Source organism: Wyeomyia smithii, chromosome 2 (genome assembly GCF_029784165.1).
Source record: "Wyeomyia smithii strain HCP4-BCI-WySm-NY-G18 chromosome 2, ASM2978416v1, whole genome shotgun sequence".
NCBI lineage: Eukaryota > Metazoa > Arthropoda > Insecta > Diptera > Culicidae > Wyeomyia > Wyeomyia smithii.
This window is the reverse complement of record NC_073695.1, coordinates 97,428,510-97,452,624: the sequence shown is the minus strand read 5'-3', so window position 1 is coordinate 97,452,624 and position 24,115 is coordinate 97,428,510. Positions and strand designations below refer to the sequence as shown.

The window sequence follows — 24,115 nt, the reverse complement described above, 5'->3', positions numbered from 1 at the left end:
CCCCCAAATATTGTCGATTCACGAAGAATATTTTTTGTTTACTTTTGTGTTGTCATGTTGCTAATGTTGCTAGCGCTGGTAGGTATCACACAGCAACAGACAAAGTATTCCGAGGAAACAGTAAAAAAGGTTGTGCTCTTGGGATGCCTGGCTAAAATGAAGCCCGAAATTGAACGAGGCCAGAAACCGCATTTGAGTAAAATTTGGATTTAGAGCTCTATATGTGCCATCGAGCAAATTTGTCAGGAGAAGCAATTTTCGAAAAGTCTCTGAATAAAATTCTGTTCAACGGATTCTTTCAAACAAAATGTTCTAATATAAAGGTGGTCTATGTACATAAACATAAATAAAAATGACGTTAACTCGTACAAAATGGCTAGTGTCACATGTTATATGATGTACATGGCATGTGACATGTAACATGTGACGTGTAACATTACATGTAACACAAAATGTTACATATTGCATGATATTTGACATGTTACATTTTTCGTGTATTGTTACAAACCACGTGTAACATGTTACAGGACAAGTGACAAGTTACATATCACATGTAATATGTTACATGTCACATGTTACATGATGGTATTACCTCGATTTATGTAAATAGACCACTCTGTTCCGAAACAGAATGGCCATTCTGTTTCAGACCAAATTTCAACATGGTATAAATCAGCTTTAAAGTTTGATTTTTCGGACTTTTTCTAGTCTCCTAACTTCAGCTTCTTGAGTAGATGCGGTTTATGTAAAAAACTCAGTTTTGAAAAAAATGGTATTTAGACCACTCTGTTCCGCAACGGCTCATATGATAAAGCGCTTATTAAAAATATCAAAAATTAGGGTGACTCAAAACCAAGTACTATCGAACTTTTTTATTTCAATTGTCAAACGACACCTTAAAACTGTCTTTGAACCACTTTTATGGTTTTTCAAGAGAAACAATTTGCAATGCTGTCATCGTGAATATCTCAATTCTCACAACAATTCTATTCAAAATGAATAATATTTTTTCAAAAAAAGATGTGTTTTCATTTGTTCGTCATTCGTTTGTCATTCGTTTTGGGGCAAACATAAAAAAAAAGCTTGGTCTCAATTTGGATAGCGCATATATGGAGAAATTTTTAAAAATAAGTTATATCTGAGTAAATTTAATTTGAAAACATGAGAAAAAAGAAATCAATAATTTTATATATTATGCATGTAAAAGCACACAGATTCATTTTTTTGCTATTTTTTTTAAACTAGAAGTAATTACCTTTAATTTGATCCAAAAAGATCGAAAGTCGATGAACTGATTCAAAAGATATAGTTCTTGAAACTAAAATGAATCGAAGAAAGTCGTTTGTTACGGTCACCCTATTTCGGAACTGGTCTCCCAAAGTGCTTCAATTGTGCTTAAAATTGCAGGGATTGATCTTTGTTAAAAACATTTAAACCCGTATTTTTTGTTGGGTCATTCGGGCGACTAGCTATAGATACAAGTTACCCTTTAAATTTGGTTTCTGGACCATTGTGCAGTGTCTTAGTATAATTTCGATTTCTCTGATTGGATGTTCTGGTGCAATATGTTTTTTCTAGGATTCACTAATTTCTTTGTTAAAAATATTACTTGGGTTTTGAAAGTTTTTTTGACCCGTAAAGCTTGTGTAAGTTCTAATAATCCTAATCATCACGCGATGTACAATCATCAATGTGTACAATTTTTTTTATTATGTTCATTAATTTTTTCTTCTAACTCGAAATAAGACAGAGCAGATTTTGTTTCAATATTTTTTTTCCGGGATATGAAATAATTTGAACAAAAGAAAGCTAGTGTTGCAGCAAAAAAATACTGGTAAACATGCAATATAATGTTTAAAAAAATATTTTATGATCATTCAGTTACAAGGATTATAACTAGCATTGATCTCTGGAAAAGTTTTTCTTAGAGCTTTATCATATCTCTCATATTAAACACTTTAAAATACAAATTTAATGCATTCGTTGTTTTGCTTTCGTCTCGATTAGACGCAAATTGTTCATCTCCGTTTGAGTTTGCAAAATAACAATACACGAGTTATCGTACGGGTGTTTTTTTGTCGATTTGTTCTTGTGCTGCGCGATAACAATAGCCGGTAGTTTATCGGCAGAAACATCTTCTGCACACTGGTAGGGGCAGGCTACCCCGCCAGTGATCCGATACGCAGCTGATATATCAGCAAGAATAATTCTCCCGCACCGCTGTTACCCCGCTAGCAGCACGGACCATCATACGATCGAGCGAGTGGAAGTCAACTACAAGTGGCATCTACAAGGTCGCGTGTAGGATACGGCCACTGTGTCACAACACGAAGCTGGATCGTCATTGTTTGTTCTGCGGAGACGTTCGATTAATCCTACTATCAGCCGTGAGGTCGTGACTTAGACGTTCGGTGAAGTATTCACTTTAGAATTTTTATCATTATTATTAATAGTATTATTAATATTACTATTATTATTATTATTATTATTATTATTATTACTATTGTTATTAGTATTAGTATTACTGCCTTTTTTTTATTTTGATCCATTGTAGTTTGAAAAATTGTTTTTAAAATTTAATAGCAACTACTTGACCCCCCCCCACATTCGAATATTTATCGTTTGTGTGCGGTAGAGCGTAACGCTCCCGCAAAATGGACGACATGCAGGTGCAACTATTCCTGGATGTGGAAACAACTGGGGAAGAGATTGAGATCTTCCCCATCAATTCCCCTCTACCTTCCCCGCTACCTAGCCCCGTACCAAGGGTACCGGCAACACGGGTGAAAGCTTACCCAGATGCTTCGAAAGGTCCGTTCGTAGTTTACTTCAGGCCCATAAAGAAGCCTCTAAATATAATTCAAATCGGCAAGGACCTGGCAAAACAGTTTTCGGACGTAACCGAAATTACAAAGGTTAGACCGAACAAACTGCGAGTTGTTGTGAGTAGCTTGAAGCAAGCAAACGCAATTGCTAGCTACGAGCTCTTCACGAGAGAGTACCGCGTGTACATCCCTGCCAAGGACGTGGAGATCGACGGTGTGGTTACCGAAGGAAGCCTCACGGTCGATGACATTTTGCGTCACGGGGTTGGCTGCTTCAAGAACCCCCTGATTCAAGATGTAAAGATACTGGATGTCAAGCAATTGCATTCAGTATCCATCGAAGAAGGGAAGAAGAAATTCTTCCCTTCGGATTCCTTCCGTGTAACATTCGCCGGATCCGCACTGCCGAACTACATCTCTTTGGACAGGGTTCGTCTGCCTGTACGCCTGTTCGTACCGCGGGTCATGCATTGCCAAAACTGCAAGCAGTTAGGTCATACAGCCACCTACTGCTGCAACAAGGCACGCTGCAGCAAGTGCGGAGGCAATCATGCTGAGACCGCTTGCAGTGAGGATACTGAAAAGTGTCTTTACTGCGAGGGAACTCGGCATGACCTTTCGGCGTGTCCCGCGTACAAACAGCGCGAGGAAAAAATAAAGCGTTCCCTCAAGGAACGATCAAAGCGCTCTTTCGCAGAAATGCTGAAGAGTGCTGAGCCACCCTCGACAGGAAACATCTTTTCCTTTTTGCCAACCGATGAGGGTACATCTGACGATCCCGTCGAAGGGTGTTCTTATGCCATGCCAGAAGGATCTAGGAAGAGGAGAATGATCAACTCTCCTAATCTTTCTCGCAAAGGTCGCAAGATAACCCCTAGCGGAATGACCAATAAGCCAACACAAAAAGGAAGCGGTGAAGAAAAACCGAAGCAAGTACCTCCCGGTTTTAATTTTAAATCAAACCAGGAGTACCCACCGCTTCCTGGGGCACCAAAAACCCCTCGTGCACCCATTTCTCGATCAGAAGATAAAAAAGAAACAGGGTTCATAAAATTTTCTGATATTGTGGACTGGATATTTAAAACATTCAACATACCAGTTCCCTACAAAATATTCTTCTTGCCCTTCTTCCTACAGTGAAAACCTTTTTGATACAACTAGCAGCAACTTGGCCTCTCATTTCAGCTATCATATCTTTCGATGACTAATACGGCGAAAGAGGTTAGGAATTTTATCACTGTATTACAGTGGAATTGCAGAAGTATCATCCCCAAATTCGATCTATTTTCTCATTTAATAAGTACATACAATTGTGACGCATTTGCGCTCTGTGAAACCTTTCTCAATTCAAACGATCAACTCAATTTCCACGATTTTAACATTATTCGTCGAGATCGAGACTCACACGGTGGAGGGGTACTTTTAGGGATTAAAAAGTGCTATTCCTTCTTCCGAATCGACCTCCCCTCGATCTCGAATATTGAAGTCGTTGCCATTCAAACGAATATGAATGGAAAAGACCTATGCCTTGTTTCGTTATATATGCCTCCATCCGCGCGGATTGAACAGAAGCATCTCACTGATATAGCAGAGTTGCTTCCTGCGCCTCTCTTGATATTGGGAGATTTTAATTCTCACTGTTCGCTATGGGGGTCGCTGTACGACGACAACCGATCTTCTTTAATCTGTAACTTGATCGACGACTTCAATATGACAGTTTTGAATACTGGGGAAGCGACACGTGTACCTAATCCTCCAGCACGTGAAAGCGTGCTTGACCTATCCCTTTGCTCGACATCACTAGCGTTAGATTGCCGGTGGAAAGTAATCAACGATCCCCACGGTAGTGATCATCTTCCAATCGTTATATCAATTGCTAATGGTTCAACTCCCCCGAACCCAATCAATATTTCCTACGACCTTACACGTAATATTGATTGGAAGTGTTATGAGTCTATTATAGCGCAATCTATCGAGACTCACGAGGAACTTCCTCCGGAGGAAGAATACGCGTTCTTAGCTGGCTTGATAATCGACGCCGCGACTCAAGCTCAGACGAAACCGATACCCGGGGTAACGATTAGACAGCGCCCTCCCAACAAATGGTGGGACAAAGAGTGCTCTGAGCTGTACGCGCGAAGGTCCGCGGCGTATAAGGACTACCGGGAGTACGGCACTGTCAACCTGCTTCGAAAGTACGAGGCACTGGGCAGGCAGATGAAGAGCTTAGTAAAGGCGAAAAAACGCGGGTACTGGCGGCGGTTCGTAAACGCGTTGTCCAGGGAAACAGCGATGAGCACTCTTTGGGATACCGCCAGGCGCATGCGGAACCGTGACGTTTCGAATGAAAGCGAGGAGTATTCAGATCGCTGGATACTCGATTTTGCCAAAAAGGTCTGTCCAGACTCTGTACCGGAACAGAAAACCTTTCGCGACGCGTTATTAGTAACTACGGAAGAGCCTCCATTTTCGATGTTGGAATTTTCAATGGCTCTCCTGTCGTGCAACAATAAGGCTCCAGGGTTAGATAGAATAAAATTCAACCTGTTGAAGAACCTACCCGACTCTGCAAAAAGACGCTTGTTGAATTTGTTCAACAATTTTCTTGAGCTAAATATTGTTCCGCATGACTGGAGGGAGGTAAAAGTCATTGCTATTCGGAAACCCGGGAAACCTGCCTCTGATCACAATTCATATAGGCCGATTGCGATGCTCTCTTGCCTCCGGAAATTAATGGAGAAAATGATCCTCTTACGGTTAGACAAATGGGTCGAAACAAACGGGTTACTTTCAGATACTCAATTTGGCTTTCGCCGGGGCAAAGGGACGAACGATTGCCTAGCGTTGCTTTCTACTGAAATTCAACTAGCCTTTGCTCGAAAAGAGCAAATGGCTTCTGCGTTCATGGATATTAAGGGGGCTTTTGACTCTGTCTCTGTAGAAGTTTTAAGCGCGAAACTTCATTCGCAGGGACTTTCACCAAATTTGAATAACTTTTTGCTCAATTTGTTGTCAGAAAAGCATATGTATTTCTCACATGGCGATTCGACAACTTCCCGAATTAGTTACATGGGCCTCCCCCAGGGCTCATGTTTAAGTCCTCTCTTATATAATTTTTACGTCAATGACATCGATGAATGTCTTGCAAATTCATGCACGCTAAGGCAACTTGCAGACGATAGCGTTGTATCCATTACTGGTGGCGAGGCTAGCGATCTGCAAGGACCATTGCAAGATACCTTAGACAATTTGTCTGAATGGGCTCTTAAGCTGGGTATCGAATTCTCTCCGGAGAAAACTGAGCTGGTCGTTTTTTCTAGGAGGCATAACCCAGCTCAGCTGCAGCTCCTACTAACGGGTAAAACGATCTCTCAGGTTTTAGTCGCTAAATATCTCGGGGTCTGGTTCGACTCTAAATGCACCTGGGCTTGTCATATTAGGTATCTGACACAAAAATGCCAACAGAGGATTAATTTTCTTCGTACGATTACCGGAACTTGGTGGGGTGCTCACCCAGGAGACCTTCTAAGGTTATACCAAACAACGATATTGTCAGTTCTTGAGTACGGCTGTTTCTGCTTTCGCTCCGCCGCGAACACGCATATTATAAAATTAGAGAGAATACAATATCGTTGTTTGCGTATTGCCTTGGGTTGCATGCAGTCGACCCATACGATGAGTCTTGAAGTGCTAGCGGGTATTCTTCCATTGAAACATCGTTTTTGGAATCTCTCTTACCGGTTGCTAATTCGATGCACAGTTATGAACCCATTAGTAATTGAAAATTTCGAGAGGTTGGTCGACCTTCAATCTCAATCCAGATTTATGACTTTATATTTTGACTATATGGCTCAAGATATTAATCCTTCTTCATACGATTCCTCCAATGTCGCACTTTTAGCTACTTCTAATAATGCTATATTCTTCGACACCACCATGAAACAAGACATTTCTGGTATCCCGGATCAATTGCGACCCCAAGAGATCCCTAAGATTTTTTCCAATAAGTTTAAACATGTTAGTTATGATAAAAGGTTTTTCACTGACGGATCTAATCTAGATGAGTCCACTGGCTTTGGTGTTTTCCACGAAAATTTTACCGCCTCCTACAAACTCGATGCTCCTGCTTCCGTGTACGTCGCAGAACTTGCTGCTATTCAGTACTCTCTTGGAATCATCGAAACCCTACCCATAGACCACTACTTCATCTTCACAGATAGTCTCAGTGCCATTGAGGCTCTGCGATCAATGAAGCCTGTGAAGCACACCCCGTATTTCCTGGGGAAAATACGGCGGTTTTTAAGTGCTTTAACAGATAAAAATTACCGGGTTACCTTAGCGTGGGTCCCTTCTCATTGCTCGATTCCGGGTAACGAAAAGGCTGACTCTTTAGCTAAGGTGGGTGCTATTGACGGCGATATTTATGAAAGACCAATTGCTTATGATGAATTTTATAGCATTTTGCGTCAGAGAACACTCAACAGTTGGCAATCATCATGGAACTCAGATGAACTGGGACGGTGGCTACATTCCATTTTTCCTAAGGTATCGACGAAAGCATGGTTCAAGGGGTTGGATGTAGGTCGGGACTTCATTCGCGTGATGTCCAGACTTATGTCCAATCACTACACGTTAAACACGCATCTCTTTCGTATAGGGCTTGTAGACAGTAATCACTGCGTTTGTGGCGATGGCTACCATGACATCGAGCATGTTGTTTGGTCGTGTACCGAATACTGTGGTGTTAGGTCTGAGCTTATAGATTCCCTTCGGGCCCGAGGAAAACAACCGAACGTACCCGTTAGAGACATTCTGGGAAGCGGTGATCTCCAGTACATGACACAGCTATACGTTTTCATAAAACACGCTGGTATTAAAATATGAAACTCTTCTATCTATTTGTTAGATTACCATTCCCGCTACACGCTGAAAGAAGATGATACACTAAGCTGGAGACACCCAAACGAAGACTCGGCATCTTCATGTTCACGCAGACACCTCAGTCCAAACTGCTCAAATAGAACATCACTGCTTAGCCATGTACAAATAAATAAATCGTATAACTCAATATAGTTAAAATCAAAATTGTAACTCCCCTCCTCTCACCTTAAATCCCCACTAGCTCGTAGTCGGCCGCGAGAATAAAGAAAAGGCCTCCCTCTTTTTCCTGCTAATTTAGAATTTAAAAAAAATGTACTTGGCTCAGTTAAACATAAATTGTATCGTGCCGTGTCAAATAAACTATTTAAAAACAAATTTAATGCTCTTCTAAATTTAGTGATAAACTCTAGATTAAAAATCAAAAAAAAATTATCAGTGTTCTTCGATTCACAAACGCTTTTCATAAAATTAATTCGTTGACATTTTGAATACTGTAGACGCTCTGAAAATTTTCTCATTTCATAACTAACGACGGTCTGCCGGACTGTAACAAAATTTAACTTCCCTTTCAATGATCTCTCTTTTTCAAAACCAATAATTGGCAGAGAAAATATCCACCTACACCACAATTTCTAAATCGAACTGTTGAACTTGGTGTTCTAGTCAACAGAAAGTATTCAACCACTGTTGAACTTGGTGTTCTAGTCAACAGAAAGTATTCAACCACATTCCGGTATTTGCCATTATTTAAAATATGTTCAATTTGTGTCTTTCGACGGAACGCCAAAAAGCAGCTCGTTTTCTCGCACGTGTGAATTGAAAGTACACTCGTGTATGTTAATATGTACGGTGAATCACTCAACGTTCTTCAACCATCCTGCGAGTCGTCCGTGAAAGTGGAGCGCAAATATTTTAATTGATCGATTTACCAAGTCGATAAATTTTCAAGTTCCCATCCGTCGGTATAAACAAAGTGTTTCTCGCTGCGAATGCTTCCGATATCGCATGCACAGCCGCCGGCCACTTGAAAATGGTTTCCGAATGAAATATCACGACGATTTGTTTTCGATCTATTTTTACTCGGGTGCTTGTCCAATCCGGGGTAAAATGTAAACTGGAGAGACATACAGTTCCCTCTGGTACAAACGAACGTCACAGCACCCAACCGCATTCGATATTATTTCTCTGTTGTATTAATTACTTACCTCCGGAAAATAACCCATTCACTTTCTCGCAAAACCGTGTTGTTTAGACGCAAGCGACGGCCGGCCAGGCGTTGCCGTTGGAGGATCGAATTGCGAATTGACCGTATGCACTGTGGTTGGCACGAACAAACTGTGTTTTATTCCCCGTCGCTAGGAACAACCGCCGGAGCGCGTGTCAACCCATTGAAGGCTGGATGCTGGGTAGGCGCCGTCGTCGAGTATCCGGTCAGCTGCGGCTGGAATACATCAAACGTGCGAAAAGAGAAATTATAGTAGGTAGGTAGGTGTATTACTAGCATTCAAGTTGCGGCACGCTCGAAGGTGGGGGGCTTAAAAACAGGGTCATTAATTTAATTGTAATCAAATAAAGATTTTAAGCTTTGCTTTTAAATAGCGAGTACATTCACCAGCAATATTATTGTTTTTGTATTTTAAATATGCTTGATTGGAAAAACTTCAAGTTTTTAAATTTCGTTCCCAATACACATGCCCCCCGTTCGTTTTGATATTTGACGTTTGTTGTCTTTTAAACTGAGAATTTTCTAGGCTTTAGACGCGCCTGTGCTTTTCATAGGCCTGGAATTCTCCCAGTTAGCGAGCGCCCAGTTAAAAAGAAGCCCAGTTAAAGCGTGCCCAGTTAGCGAATAGTTACTGTAGTATGATTTTACGGCCAAGTTCACGTGACTGATCAAAGCAATCATTACTTTTTTTCTCCAAAATATTAGGGACTTGTATTATTTTATGGTATTTTTTACAATGTCTCATAGTTTTTTTAAACATGTTAGGACACTGGAATTACTCAGAATGTTCGACTTTGAATTTGATGAATTATTCAATCCATTTTTTGGCATTTTTGATGTTGTCGCTCTGACAAGTCATACTTCATGGACCAGAATGAATGTAAATCAGATTGAGTGATGTCTCCGTCACTGATGTAGGTAAGGCATGGGCGTGATTCATCTTTTGAATTCTGCATTTCTAAAAGAGGTTTCACGACGTTTGCCACTTGAGGTTTGGCATTGTCGTGGAGCAAAATGCATCAGTTGACAACTGTAGAGGTCTACAAAGATGTTCTAGAGCGGTTGGATGCCTAGTTTGTTTTGATTTTGTGCCCTTCCGATGACTTTGAGGCTTTTTCCTGATTTCGATAAGTCCAAGTGATCTGAAGACATATCGCATTTTGGTCGCCAAAACATAGATGCTTATCATGTTTCATCAGCGATCTTTCAAATAAGTAGCACAGTCATCGTCAATTAGTTACGTTAACAACGCGTGAAATTCTCACGGAAATGATACAGAAGCGTTGAATACCGCAATCGGATATTTGCACATAACAAAACGGTTTTAGCTATCTGCCTTCCAGAGCGAGTTTAACTAATGGCGCCGATGTTGTAAAAGTAGTAGCAATTAGGATGACAATGTATAACAATTAGCTGCATAGCCAATTATCTTTGCGCGTGGCTATTTACAGTAACAATCACGCATCGGCGGCATGTGGCATGTTCAAACACTGACGTCGCACGGTATAATAAATGCATACAAATAAAGCCAAGTCTCAAGGTACGACGTGGCTGCTGGCTAGTTTTCCAATGTGATACATCGGCCAGTACCCATACCAACCTATTTGTGCTATATTGACAGTGTTTATCAACGTTCTCGAAATTATTTCTGCCCCTTGCGTCAGCTTCCAGACTTTCATGCTGCAGGGCATTGCGGTTAGATTGTAATTTGTCAATATCAACATACTATCAGTAGGCGCCTGGGAAGCGGCTTTGTTGTGTTAACGGTGAGCAGAGTGGGATGGGGGGAAGTTCCGATACCGGGAAAACCTGTTGCTATCCAGCTCAGAACCTACGGACGCGGCTGATTAAACATTGATCGATTCGTTTGAATTATTCAATAAACTTAACGGGCAATTAGCATGTTTCCATTGGCATTTGCTGTTGAAATTGGTTTTACTTGATAAACATATTGGATGTTTCAAATCAACGTTGATTTGAGAAGTTTACTCGAAGTTTTACACCTATAGTTTAAGATAATTCTGGTCGAAAGACAACGTCACACCATTCCCAATTAAGTGACAGATCTAATGGCTACACAGTACCAAAAAATGAAATTTACTACTAATACAAATGAAAGCACATAACGATTTCTAGCACATAAAGTGAAAAACATATACAATTTCACATCGTAAATAATGTACAATACAGAATCGTTTTAAGACATGTAAATTTGTACGTTAATTGATATAAACTTAAAGCTTCGAATATAAATATGCATGCAAATTCACAATATATTCATTTACTTTGCATGTGAATATAATGCCACACGAAATATTACGTGGTTTCCAATGCTCCATCTATGTGCATTTAAAGTAATGTAAATTTTCTTTACTGTGTACTACACGCACACACACTTACAAAAGTAATTCTAAGGTACTACAGTTATCGTTGCTCGTAAGCGACCTTAAAACAAGGTGCTTAACCTTTTTCCGCGGTGAAAAAGACTGATATTTGATCGCTTTATCGTTCTAATTATGGTGTGCCTATTAATATACTGGCAATAATATTTACAAAGTTCTACTATTAAAAAATGGGATTCGATCGCGCGTGTGGCACTAAACATTTTATCACGCTCGAGTATTATTATTAAACGCTTGGCGGATGCAGCCTGTGTTTTACGTGAAAATAGGAGCAAGTATTAACGCCTCATTAAATTGGTCTCGCTCCTGTAATTGTTATAACAGTTATCTTATACTTCTTCGGCCTAGGTTGATAACTAATTGTAAATTCATTCACAATAGTCAAACTGACATTAATTGAAATAGATTTATTTACATAGCAAATCATATGATGTAGAATAAATTTAAAAAGATTCACAAAAATTAAGAAAAGGATAAATGTCTAGAATATTTTTTTGCGTTCTTGCTGAGGTACCCCAATTTGAGAACCGTTGGCTTTAAACGTCGAACGGTGAACTTGAATAAATCCAAACAAATTTTTGAACAGTTTTTTTAATCTATCCCAATTAAATAAAAATAATAATAGATTTCGAAAATATAGTTTTTAAAATATTGTTTTTAAACTTCTTTCATGCCCGATCTTTTAACATTCGAAAAAACTTAAGTTTTAGACTTTGAAGTCTATTTTGTAAAGTTCAAACTGGTATTTTTTCTCTTTTTAATAGGGACAAAACATGTTTTGATTTGTGTGAAAAATTATCGTGAATAGAAGCCAAAACAATCAAAACGTTGCTGTGCTTTGATTTACAGAAAGCTCAAAGGCGAAAAAAAAATCAAAACATACTCAGGGTTTTGAGGTTGAATCAATTTAAAAAAATTCAGAAAAAAACACTGTTGATGTGTTTGCGTTTGTTGACAGGTGGTCTAATAGGATTGTTAAACTTGTGTATGTTGACTTACAATCTTGCCGCAAGAAAAACATTCGCAGCTCAAAATCCACATCGAACCGACTAACGTTGATGAAGCATTTATCCATAGCAGCCAGCTTTTAGTGTGCAAGTGATAATTAAAATTTCATTGGTTGATAGACGAATGTGTCACCAGAAATCAGTCAAGGAATACATTGAGCCAAAAATGAATGAGTAACCTCAAAGATACCAGTGCTCTATGGAATGATTTTATTATTCATCAGAGATAAACACTAGTCGTTGCGAAGGAAAATTTTGATTATTCATATTTCATCACCCAGAGATGCAGCAATCATTTGTATGGTAATATAATCTTAACAATTAAATTAAGTTCGCAATGATATGGGTATGTTTTATGGGTGTGTTTTTTTCTTCACACTAGCCACTCTCAAATGGCTAACTTGCAGTTGTAATTTTGCCTTTATCAGGTATATATCTTCTGTGCTTTTTGCTTGTAATACATAGATTTCCGGAAGCTTTATGTAAAATCTTGTTTCAATACATAATTTTGGTTGATTCAGGTTTTGAGGCATGATCCGTAAGATAATTCGGTACGTCTTCGTGACTATTTTTACAATCATAATAAATAATAATAAAGTTCATTCATACAATCTGTTGATTTCCACGAACTTTGTTCTGAAAGATAAAACTCTTATCGTTGACATCGTGGGTTTTCGCCGCCAGTGCACTTAATCATAATTCATATGGTTTTGAAAAATACTCGGGAACACATTTATAATGGAGAAACTTTGCGGAAATTACTTTAATCAAACGAAAATCACAACTTGTACCTATCCATTGACAATCGCTAACAATTTTTTCGTGAAAAATCTGTAGTCGGATGCTGAAACAGCGAAATCGAATAACTCAAAAAATCAAATATTCCTGACAATTGGATTGTTTATTCAAAGGGAGAATACCTCCTTTCAAGACTGTTTAAAAGGGATTTTTTTCCCTGTAGGGCTGAAACACAACTGCGTCCATTAATAAAGACTATTGTTGTATGACCCATGTTTGATTTGGTATTGGACACTGGTTGACATAATACCCGATCCCAGTTAGGGTCGACTCGTTTTATGAAGTCTAAAGCAGGTATTAGATGAAGCAAATATTTGCTATTTTTCGTACGGATTTTATTTTGTGCAAACAAAATTCGTACCAAAAGTATCAAATATTTGCTTCGTCTGATGCCTGCTTAACACCTTACCAGGATCACAATGCCAAATTTCATGGTGCTCTAGTAGCCCTTTTCCAAATATTGACATCCTTTGATTGAACAAGGCTCCACAGTTGCAGAGTGTATATGTTCAGCAGTTTCGGTTTCAAATTGGCAAAAACGACATTCTGTAGATCGAGTTTTTCCAATTTTGTTTAGGTGATACCTACTCAGGCAGTGACCGGTCAACAGACCCGTTATTACCCGAAGATCTTTTTTATTCAGATTTAGTAAGATCCGAGCTTTCACTTTTTTTTGCCACTCGGTGTGATAAATCTTCTAGCTTGTCTGGATGTATCCGTGGCGTTCCAGCTTGATTCTACTGTGAACATTTCCCAAGTTCTAAATTCTGTCCTCAGAGCGCATTCTGGGACTCCGCAGAATGGTTCCGGACCAATAAAATTTGATGCTGAGCCTTCTCTTGCTAGGCTGTCGGCTTTTTCATTTCCTTCAATGCCGCAATGGCCAGGCACCCAGTATAGAGTAACTTCGTTCCTACTGGCCAATTGTCTTAAAGAAACAAGGCATTCCCACACTAGCCTCGATTTACATGGAAAGCTTTAAGAGCATTTAAAGCAGCTTGGCTGTCAGAAAATATGCAGATTTTCGCAAATATGTAATTTCTTGTTAAACAGATATCCACACATTCAATAATAGCATGAATTCAGTCGCTGGCGCAAGGAGTATATCCAGAGCGCTGGAAAAAATCAACAATGTTCCCAGTTTTCAAAAAAGGGGATAAACAAAATACAGCTAACTATCGCGGAATAACTTCATTATGCGCTGGGTCCAAACTTTTTGAAGTATTAGTAGGAGGCGTCCTGCTTCGCGAAAGCAAAGCGTACATCTCTGTAGACCAACATAGTTTTTTTCCTGGAAGATCTACAACAACGAATCTGCTACAGTTCTGTTCTCATTGCATCAAACATTTGGAAGATGGTGCTCAGGTATACTCTATTTACACGGATCTCAAAGCAGCATTCGATCGCGTGGATCACAACATCTTGTTGGCGAAAGTTGAGCGGCTGGGTGCAACATCGAATCTGGTCGACTGGCTTCAATCTTACTTAGTTGGTCGTACTCTGTCTGTGAAACTAGGAAACAGCGAGTCATACAGTTTTGTAAATTTGTCGGGCGTGCCTCAAGGAAGCAACCTTGGACCGCTGCTATTTTCCTTGTTCTTCAACGATGTTTGTTTTGTCATTCCACCAGGATGTAAATTAATCTACGCCGATGATTTGAAGATATTCCTCGTCGTAAGATCTACAGCTGACTGTGAGGAACTACAGCAGTATATTGATGCTTTCTATAACTGGTGCATACGCAATTGCCTGACAGTTAGTATCTCCAAATGCTCTGCGATTTCATTCACCCGTAGAAAAAAACCAATCCTGTGGAGTTACACAATCTCTGGTCAGCCGCTTGAAAGAGTCACTGTAGTTAAGGATCTTGGTGTGCTCTTAGATTCTCAAATGTCCTTTAGAGATCACTACACGAGCATAATTGCACAAGCAAATAGGAACCTACGGTTTATAATTCGAATCGCCAAAGAATTTTCTGACCCATATTGCCTGCGTTCATTATATTTTTCCCTGGTGCGGTCGGTGCTAGAAACATCTGCTGTTGTTTGGTGCCCCAATGCGGAGATTTGGAAAAATAGAATTGAGTCAGTGCAAAGCCGGTTCATCCGTTATGCACTCCGTACTCTACCATGGAGTAACCCGAGTGAGCTTCCTCCATACATTGATCGCTGCCGTTTACTGGATATGGACACTTTAGCAAAAAGGAGAAATATATCGAGAGCTGTTTTTGTGGGGAAACTTTTTGCTGGACAAATTGATGCCCCGGCCATTCTCTCTCAACTCAACATCTATGTGCCTGCGAGAAGCCTGGGATCATGGAACTTTCTACGACTTGACTACCAACGTACTAACTACGGCCAGAACGAACCTATAAGGGCGATGTGTGACGTATTCAATAGATTTTTTGACTATTTTGACTTCAATGTAACCATAGACGTTTTCAAGAATAGGTTAAGACGACTCATGTAGTGCATAAGATAGTTTAAAAATGTTTCATGTGCTTGTTAGATAGTTTGTATTGCTGGAAATCTGTTTGTTAATGTTGCACTTTGTTCTTTGTTTGTTATTGTTAGTGTATCAACATTTCATTAAGATGGTTGTGAGGTGGCGTGATCCACTCACAACCAACCCAACTGGTCTAGATTCAATCCTAGCCGACACCGGGAGATTTTCTGAGGCGAAAAATCTCTGGGATCACGCCTTCCATCGTATGAGGAAGTAAAGCCGTTGGCGCCGGTCCGTTTATAAACGGGTCGTGAGTTAGGGTCCTGGGTGTGGAGTCGTCTCCCTGGGCGTCGGTGATTGGCCACAACAGTGGCGGAACTAGACCGACGGTAAATAAGCGAGAATAAAAAAAAAAACATTTTATTAAGACCACAGCGGGTCAGATGGAAATAAATAAATAAATAATAATAATAATAATAATAATAATTTCTGCTTGAAATACCGTTGGACTGTGGCCCATTGGTATAGCTCTACTGATTCCAGGGCCAAACACCCCGGCTCCAGTATTTTCACCCATTTTTGATCCATCGGTGTAAAACACAACAGAACCTGGACGCAGACTCGGCCCTCCTGACTCCAATTCATTGCGGCTTGATTTAACTACTTTGAAGGGGATGTCATAGTTTGTCTTCGTTGTCATCCAATCTTCTATTGTTCTAACATCAGAATCCAGTCTGAATTCCTTAAGGATTCGTAAGTGTCCCACAAGGTCACAGACAGACAGACAGACAGACAGACAGACAGACAGACAGACAGACAGACAGACAGACAGACAGACAGACAGACAGACAGACAGACAGACAGACAGACAGACAGACAGACAGACAGACAGACAGACAGACAGACAGACAGACAGACAGACAGACAGACAGACAGACAGACAGACAGACAGACAGACAGACAGACAGACAGACAGACAGACAGACAGACAGACAGACAGACAGACAGACAGACAGACAGACAGACAGACAGACAGACAGACAGACAGACAGACAGACAGACAGACAGACAGACAGACAGACAGACAGACAGACAGACAGACAGACAGACAGACAGACAGACAGACAGACAGACAGACAGACAGACAGACAGACAGACAGACAGACAGACAGACAGACAGACAGACAGACAGACAGACAGACAGACAGACAGACAGACAGACAGACAGACAGACAGACAGACAGACAGACAGACAGACAGACAGACAGACAGACAGACAGACAGACAGACAGACAGACAGACAGACAGACAGACAGACAGACAGACAGACAGACAGACAGACAGACAGACAGACAGACAGACAGACAGACAGACAGACAGACAGACAGACAGACAGACAGACAGACAGACAGACAGACAGACAGACAGACAGACAGACAGACAGACAGACAGACAGACAGACAGACAGACAGACAGACAGACAGACAGACAGACAGACAGACAGACAGACAGACAGACAGACAGACAGACAGACAGACAGACAGACAGACAGACAGACAGACAGACAGACAGACAGACAGACAGACAGACAGACAGACAGACAGACAGACAGACAGACAGACAGACAGACAGACAGACAGACAGACAGACAGACAGACAGACAGACAGACAGACAGACAGACAGACAGACAGACAGACAGACAGACAGACAGACAGACAGACAGACAGACAGACAGACAGACAGACAGACAGACAGACAGACAGACAGACAGACAGACAGACAGACAGACAGACAGATACTGTAGACCAAATGATAAGTGGCACTACTAGCGGTAGAAAACTCTTTCTTTCTCAACTGTTTGAATAATACGTATTTTTTACTCCAAAGTCAATGAAAGTATTTCACGGTTCAGTTTTCACAAAATTATGACACAAATTCGAAACTGATATGATACGTGGTTGCCCTTTCCAGAAAATTGATCAAATATATATTAAGTTCATAAAACAATACACTTAAAACTATATACATGCAGGGACAGAAGACATAAGTGAAAATTATTTCATAAATACATTTCCTACAACTATTTTTGATTTAGAATTTGTTTTGAGAAAGCGTGATTAAACGAAAAAAAAACGAGCGACAATCAAGCGTCAATTTGGCGAGTAGTGATAAAAACGAGTGTGAGAAAACTATTATGTTATAACGAGGGATACCTGTTCAAGATATTTAGTAGTATACTGAGGATCAATTAATGAACGAAGTTTTGCTAAGGTATTTACTCTACGGCATTTTGACGCATTTCCGAGCGTGCAAGGAAATAATACAAGTTTCTCAAAAACGATCAAAAAGCTACATTTTTTTTTAGTTTGAGCTCTGGGGCATTTTTTCGCATCTGTCGACCATCATCACTGAATATTAACTTTAAAACAATATTTTAAAGTATATTTGTGACAAGGTGAATTGCTTCGAACATGGAGTTTACCCTGAATGTGATCACGGTGCTCACTAGACTGTTATTATAAAAAATGTCCATCAAATCCGAGTAAGAAGAATAATTCTTGAGGTAGTTTTAAACCTCTGGGTGAATTTTTAAAAAATCTGCCGACTAGATCTCCAGAAATATGAATTCTTAGGTTTAAGATAATAAATTTCAAAATAATCTACATCCGATTCGGGCAACATCACCGGATTCGGTGACTTTTTTTTATAATAACGGTACAGTGGGGCACCGTGAGGACCTTTATAGGATCAAAGATTGTCTATTGCCGAAAAGAAAGGTTAAGAGATAGTAGTGAGAAGTCCTAAAGTAATGTACAAGTTGCTAAAGATGATTCCATCCATCCCAAATATCTTTATCACATAACATTATTGCTGAATTTGAAGCAGAATATCAGTTCTAGTTTCATCATAGCGCAGCATACACATTAGAAATTGTTATTTATTGCCACCGATTCTATCTTTGGAATTGATTGACTGTCTGAAATCCGGATCATATCCGGTTGAAAATTCCCCAATATCATAAAAATGAGAAGTGACTACCAGAGTTTCATTTAGAAGCTGTCATTGCTTTTGATTGCTAGAAGGTAATATTTAACATTAATTTGTTTATTCCTCAACAGATTCTATCTTGCATTGTTGTCGTGGTTGTGCCAAGTAAATTGCACGGACGTCGGATGTATTTTAAATTATACGGCTTGAGTAAGATAATCGTGTATGAATCATCGAGTTCAAGCAATTAGCGAGTAAAATGTTGGTCCATCGATTATCTACCTATGAGCAAGATCGCGCGAAATGACCTATGGTCGAATATCGACCATTTTTTATTTGAATGAAACTTTGCACACGTATTTGGCTTAGCAAACTGAACATATTTCCCAGATGGAGAGATTTTTTACATCCATGAGTTACATTCTAAAAGGGCGTATGCCTTTTGGCATAGGTTTTATTCAAAGCATTGTAGCCCAGAAACCAGTGGTTGTATAGAAAAACTGTCTGAGAATGAGTTGTAGAGAATTGAAAATGAACCATAAAAAATATACACTGTACAAAAAAAATTTTTTTTGACAAAAAAAATTAAAAATAAACATAAAATTTCAATTTAAAAAAAAAGAGTTGATTTTTTTTTATTTTTTTTTAAACTTGACGTTAATACGCAACTTTTAAAAAAAAGTTCAGGATGGAGAAATGAAAAATAATTTTTTTATGGTAGATTAATTTTTTTATGAAAATTCTAATTCAAACATTTTTCAAAATATTTGCATTCTGATGATTTTAAAAGATGCAAAGAGTCATTTTGAATCAAAAAGCTCTTGGTAGTAAACATTCTAAAGGCATCGGTTTTCGAGTTATTTCCAATTCAAGCTCAATAAATTAGTAATATTTCGGAAAATACACGTTTTTTTTTTTAATTTGTCCATGGCTCTCCAGCAAAAACCGTACGTTCATTGGAACGCTTGATCAAAAATATACAATTCATTCTTTGACAAAAAAACGATTGGCAAATTAACTCAAGCGCTAAACCTTAGCCTACCTACACGTTCTCCCTTGCCGAATGTTTAATAAAAAATATGTTTGTAGTGCAACACTACCTAACACTCGGTGCTCATCAAGCTTACGCAAATTAAGCGAAAACGTTATTGCAAAATTAAAATATTGAACAGTCAAGCTCATTTTAATACGTCTTTATCAATTTGTGATTCGTGTAGTTATTGGAATGATAGTCAAGTCACCATTCATCCCTTCGTTGTTTACTATTCAGAATCTGGAACACTTAAGAATATCAGCTTCATCATAATATCGGAAGTACTCCATCATGATACTGTTGCGGTTCAGGTGTTCATTGCCAAATTAATGAGTTTTTTTAAAACAGAGAAATAGAGTTGAAAAAAGCGATATTAATGTCTGATGGAGCTGCCTCACAATATAAAAATAGAAAAAACTTTGCAAGTCTTTGCAAGTTCGAAACAAAATATAACGTCTATGCAGAGTGGCATTTTTTTGCGACTTCTCATGGTAAAGGCCCATGCGATGCAATTGGTGGCATATTAAAACGAATGGCAGGAAATGCAAGTTTAGCTAAAGAACATGAACATCCCATTACAAGCGCAAAAGAATTGTATGATTGTAATAAAAATTCATCAAAAATGTCATTTAGAAGAATATGAACAAGGAGTAACATAATGGAGCAATATTTTCAAAAAATCTATAATAATAGCTGCCACACAAAAGTATTACTCTTTTATTCCGATTTCAGAAAATAAGATACAAACGAAGCGGTTTTCAAAAGATGACGAATCATTTACTTATGATGTATATAAAATTTAAGGTGAAACTAGTTCTGTAAAGCCTATGTCTAGTTCTGTGAAACTAGTTCTGTAAAGTCTATGTCATAAAAATATATGTTCCTAAGATAATAAAACTCGAAAATAAATATTTGATTCTTATACATATTTATATCACTAAGAACATTCTTAGAACTCTTTTCTTGAGAACCGTTCGCCCAATCGTTTTGTTGTCAAAGAATGAATTGTATATTTTTGAACAAGCATTCCAATGAACGTATGGTTTTTGCTGAAGAGCCATGGACAAATTAAGAAAAACGTGTATTTTCCTAAATAATTATAATTTTTCGAGCCTAAATTAGAAATAACTCGAAAATCAATGCCTTTAGAATGTATACTACTAAGACCTTTTTGATTCAAAATGACTTTGCATCTTTTGAAATCATCAGAATACAAATATTTTGAAAAATGTTTGAATTAAAATTTTCATAAAAAAATTAATTTACCATAAAAAAATTATTTTTCATTTCTCCATCCTGGACTTTTTTTTAAAAGTTGCGAATTAACGTCAAGTTTAAAAAAAAAAATAAAAATATAAATTCAACTCTTTTATTTTTAAATTGAAATTTTATGTTTATTTTTAATTTTTTTTGGTCAAAAAAAATTTTTTTTTACAGTGTATATTTTTTATGGTGCATTTTCAATTCCCTACAACTAATTCTCAGACATTTTTTCTATACAACCAACGGTTTCTGGGCCACAATGCTTCGAAAAAAACCTCAGTGTGCTCAGTTTGCTAAGCCAAATACGTGTGCAAAGTTTCATTCAAATCGAAAATGGTCGATTAAATTTTCGTGTATTTCCAGGCGATTTGAAATGATTTTGCTCCTATATAAATATATACAAACGATGAAGTTATATAAACAATCACAAGGACGCGATAATTGATCAATGTGGTTATTTTTCTATGAAATTCAGCAGGTAAAGTTACCTATTCTAAGCAGAATAAGATTCCATTCATAAATGTTTGTACTGTTAACTTGTGTTACCGTAGAAGCTCGCGCAGTGCATATTTTTAATAGAGAAATAAAATGTGTTTACAAACACGATCTAGTGCTGACAAACGTCTCAACTCGGCTACTTGTTGTTGTGCCAAAATAATAGATTCATTGCCCCTTGGCGAGATGAACAGCGTAATCGAAATCCTTAGTAGCGGTTCGAGTGAGATATTAGTAGACAAACGATCGCCACGCCTTCGGCACACGTACTTTTTTGCAGGGTTTTGCAATGTTAATAGTCATGGTATTGGTTTCCTTTTTTTTTCTTACAAATTTTGTACCAGGCAGATCACAGATGAGGCATACTGTACACTGAAGTCGCTTTTTACGCGGGGGATACGTTCCGCGTAAAAAAACGCGTAAATTCCGGAATCCGCGTAAAAAAACCGCGTAAATTCCGGAATCCGCTAAAAAACATGCGTTAATTTTGCAATCTAAGTGAAGAGAAACCAAAATCCGCGCAAAAAAAATACCGCGTGAATTCCGGAATCCGTGTAAAAAAACCGCGTAAATTCCGGAATCCGCGTAAAAAAGCCGCGTAATAAAACCCCGCGTAAAAAAACCGCGTAAAAAGCGACCTTAATGTACTGCTATTTTAATACTCTACACAACTGTGCAGTTTGTTGGTATATGTTAGAAAGCATAGCAATGTCAATTAGGTCAACGTGCAGTGATTTCTTTCGGGTTATCGAATATAGGTCTTAAAGAATGCTAAATAATTCCTATACAATTTAATCAAATTTTGCATGTTCTGAGTGAAATTTTTAATGAATAGCAAATTTTTCCAGTTTCCTATATTTCCCAAATTGCTGTATACTAGTATTGCCTATATGTCAACCGGAACTATGTGTTGCCTAATCGAGTTTTAATATTCATGCATTCGAATAGCTTTTTTCGCAGCCATGACTATCAACACGTAAAACTTGTTCATTCCCCATATCTTCCGATAATGTTCATTTACAACCACATAAATAGATCGAACACGTGCTTCTGAGTTCCTCGCAAGCTCAAAGTACAGTGTCTTTCCTGTTTATGAAGCATTTATTTTAGTATATAAGCCTTTTTAAAATATTTTGAAATTAAAAATACAAAAAAAAAAAAACAGCAAACCTCAATTTTGACGACATCAAACGTTCGTTTCCAAAAAAAAAAAAGTAGGAGGGTGGTATTCAAGACACGACCGCATGACGTTGACTACCGTATTCTTAAAAAAAAATATTCCATTGAAGCAAATAGTAGAGGGAATTGCAACGCTTCTTTTACAAAACTTCTGTAACAAAATTTCGAGGCTCCAAAAGGTACCAGTTTCTGATTATTCTCGTCCAGAATTCCAGCCATTTTAGTATTTATTACTAACAACCACCAGCATCACGGGTCAAACCGGCACGAGATGACTGGTACTATTTTGTTTTTCCTCCTTTCAGCTGCTAACACCTAGCGCTGTCGTGAAATTAACATCAACATAAACATGCATTTTTGCAAGGTTTTTTTTCCGCTAGCAACAGCAATTGTAAAACATAAAATTCAACTAACCTCTTCTATTATAAAACTGCGAGGCACCAAAAGGTGCCAGTTGCCGATTTCTTGTTTACTGGTTTCCGTCCAGAATTCCAGCCAGTTTAGTATTTTGCAGTAGCCACCAGCATCACGGGTCAAACCGGCACGAGATGACCGGTACTATTTTGTTTTTCCTCCTTTTAGCTGCTAACACCGAGCGTCCGTATGTATCCGGTACGGTTTAATAATGAAACTGATGGGGGGAAATGTTCGAACGATACGTTTTATACCAAGGCTTCGTCAGATAAATAGAAAGAGGGATGGGCTACATAGCTGATGGAATGGTAGAGACAAATGTTTCTTGAAAGCTGCGCCGGCCGCTGTCATAATATTAACACCAACACAAACATGCATTTTTGCAAGGTTTTTTCCGCTAGCAGCAGCATTTGGTAAAACAGAAAATTCAATTTGCCGCTTCTGTAACAAAATTTAGAGGCACCAAAAGGTGCCAGTTGCCGATTACATTGTTGTTTTCTGGTTAATCTACTAAAAGCCACCAGCATAACGGGTGAAACCGGCACGAGATGACCGGTACTATTTTGTCTTTCCTCCTTTCAGCTGCTATCACCTAGCGTCCGCATGTCACTGGTGCGGTTTTGGAATCAGAATGATGGGGCGCCGGCCGCTGTCGTAAAATTAACACCAACAAAAAGATGCATATTTGCAAGGTTTTTTCCGCTAGCAGCAGCATAAACATCGGAAACAGAAAGTGACAACAACAATTACAACAAAGTCAGATCGATTGTATCCGTTAGTGTCGACTGTGCTTGGGAAGAGAGGTAGTGATTGGCTGCGCGGTATGATTTAGACAATCGATATTAATTACCAATTTTTCAATAGTGTATCTCAAGCAATAGTTTGTTTTTGTTACATAAATTTAACCGTAAAAGAATTTCTGATCGATTGATGCCAAAACCTCGAAAACCTGATTATAGATGACTGCAAAATAAGCGCTCAAAACCTGACCACTTTTCTCTGGTTTTCCCTGGTTGAATTACTAGATTTTTAAATTCAGGGGCCTAACTTCGATATAGACGTTAGTCAACGTCAAAACGAGAAAACACTGTAGTGCCCCGCCCGAAACTGATTCATCCGAAACATTCCCTCTACGAGTTCTTCTTCCTAGCAATGTTTT

The 24,115-nt window shown here is 38.7% G+C and overlaps 1 protein-coding gene across 1 annotated transcript in view; it reads right to left on the bottom strand.

Moving 5' to 3' along the window:
* LOC129723837 (putative phospholipase B-like lamina ancestor) overlaps positions 1-24,115 on the bottom strand; it is a 48,586-nt gene that overhangs the window by 23,603 nt on the left and 868 nt on the right. The window contains exon 2 of the mRNA XM_055678296.1: positions 8,912-9,147. The gene's annotated coding sequence lies outside the window, so the exon portion shown is untranslated. The remainder of the gene's footprint in view (positions 1-8,911; positions 9,148-24,115) is intronic.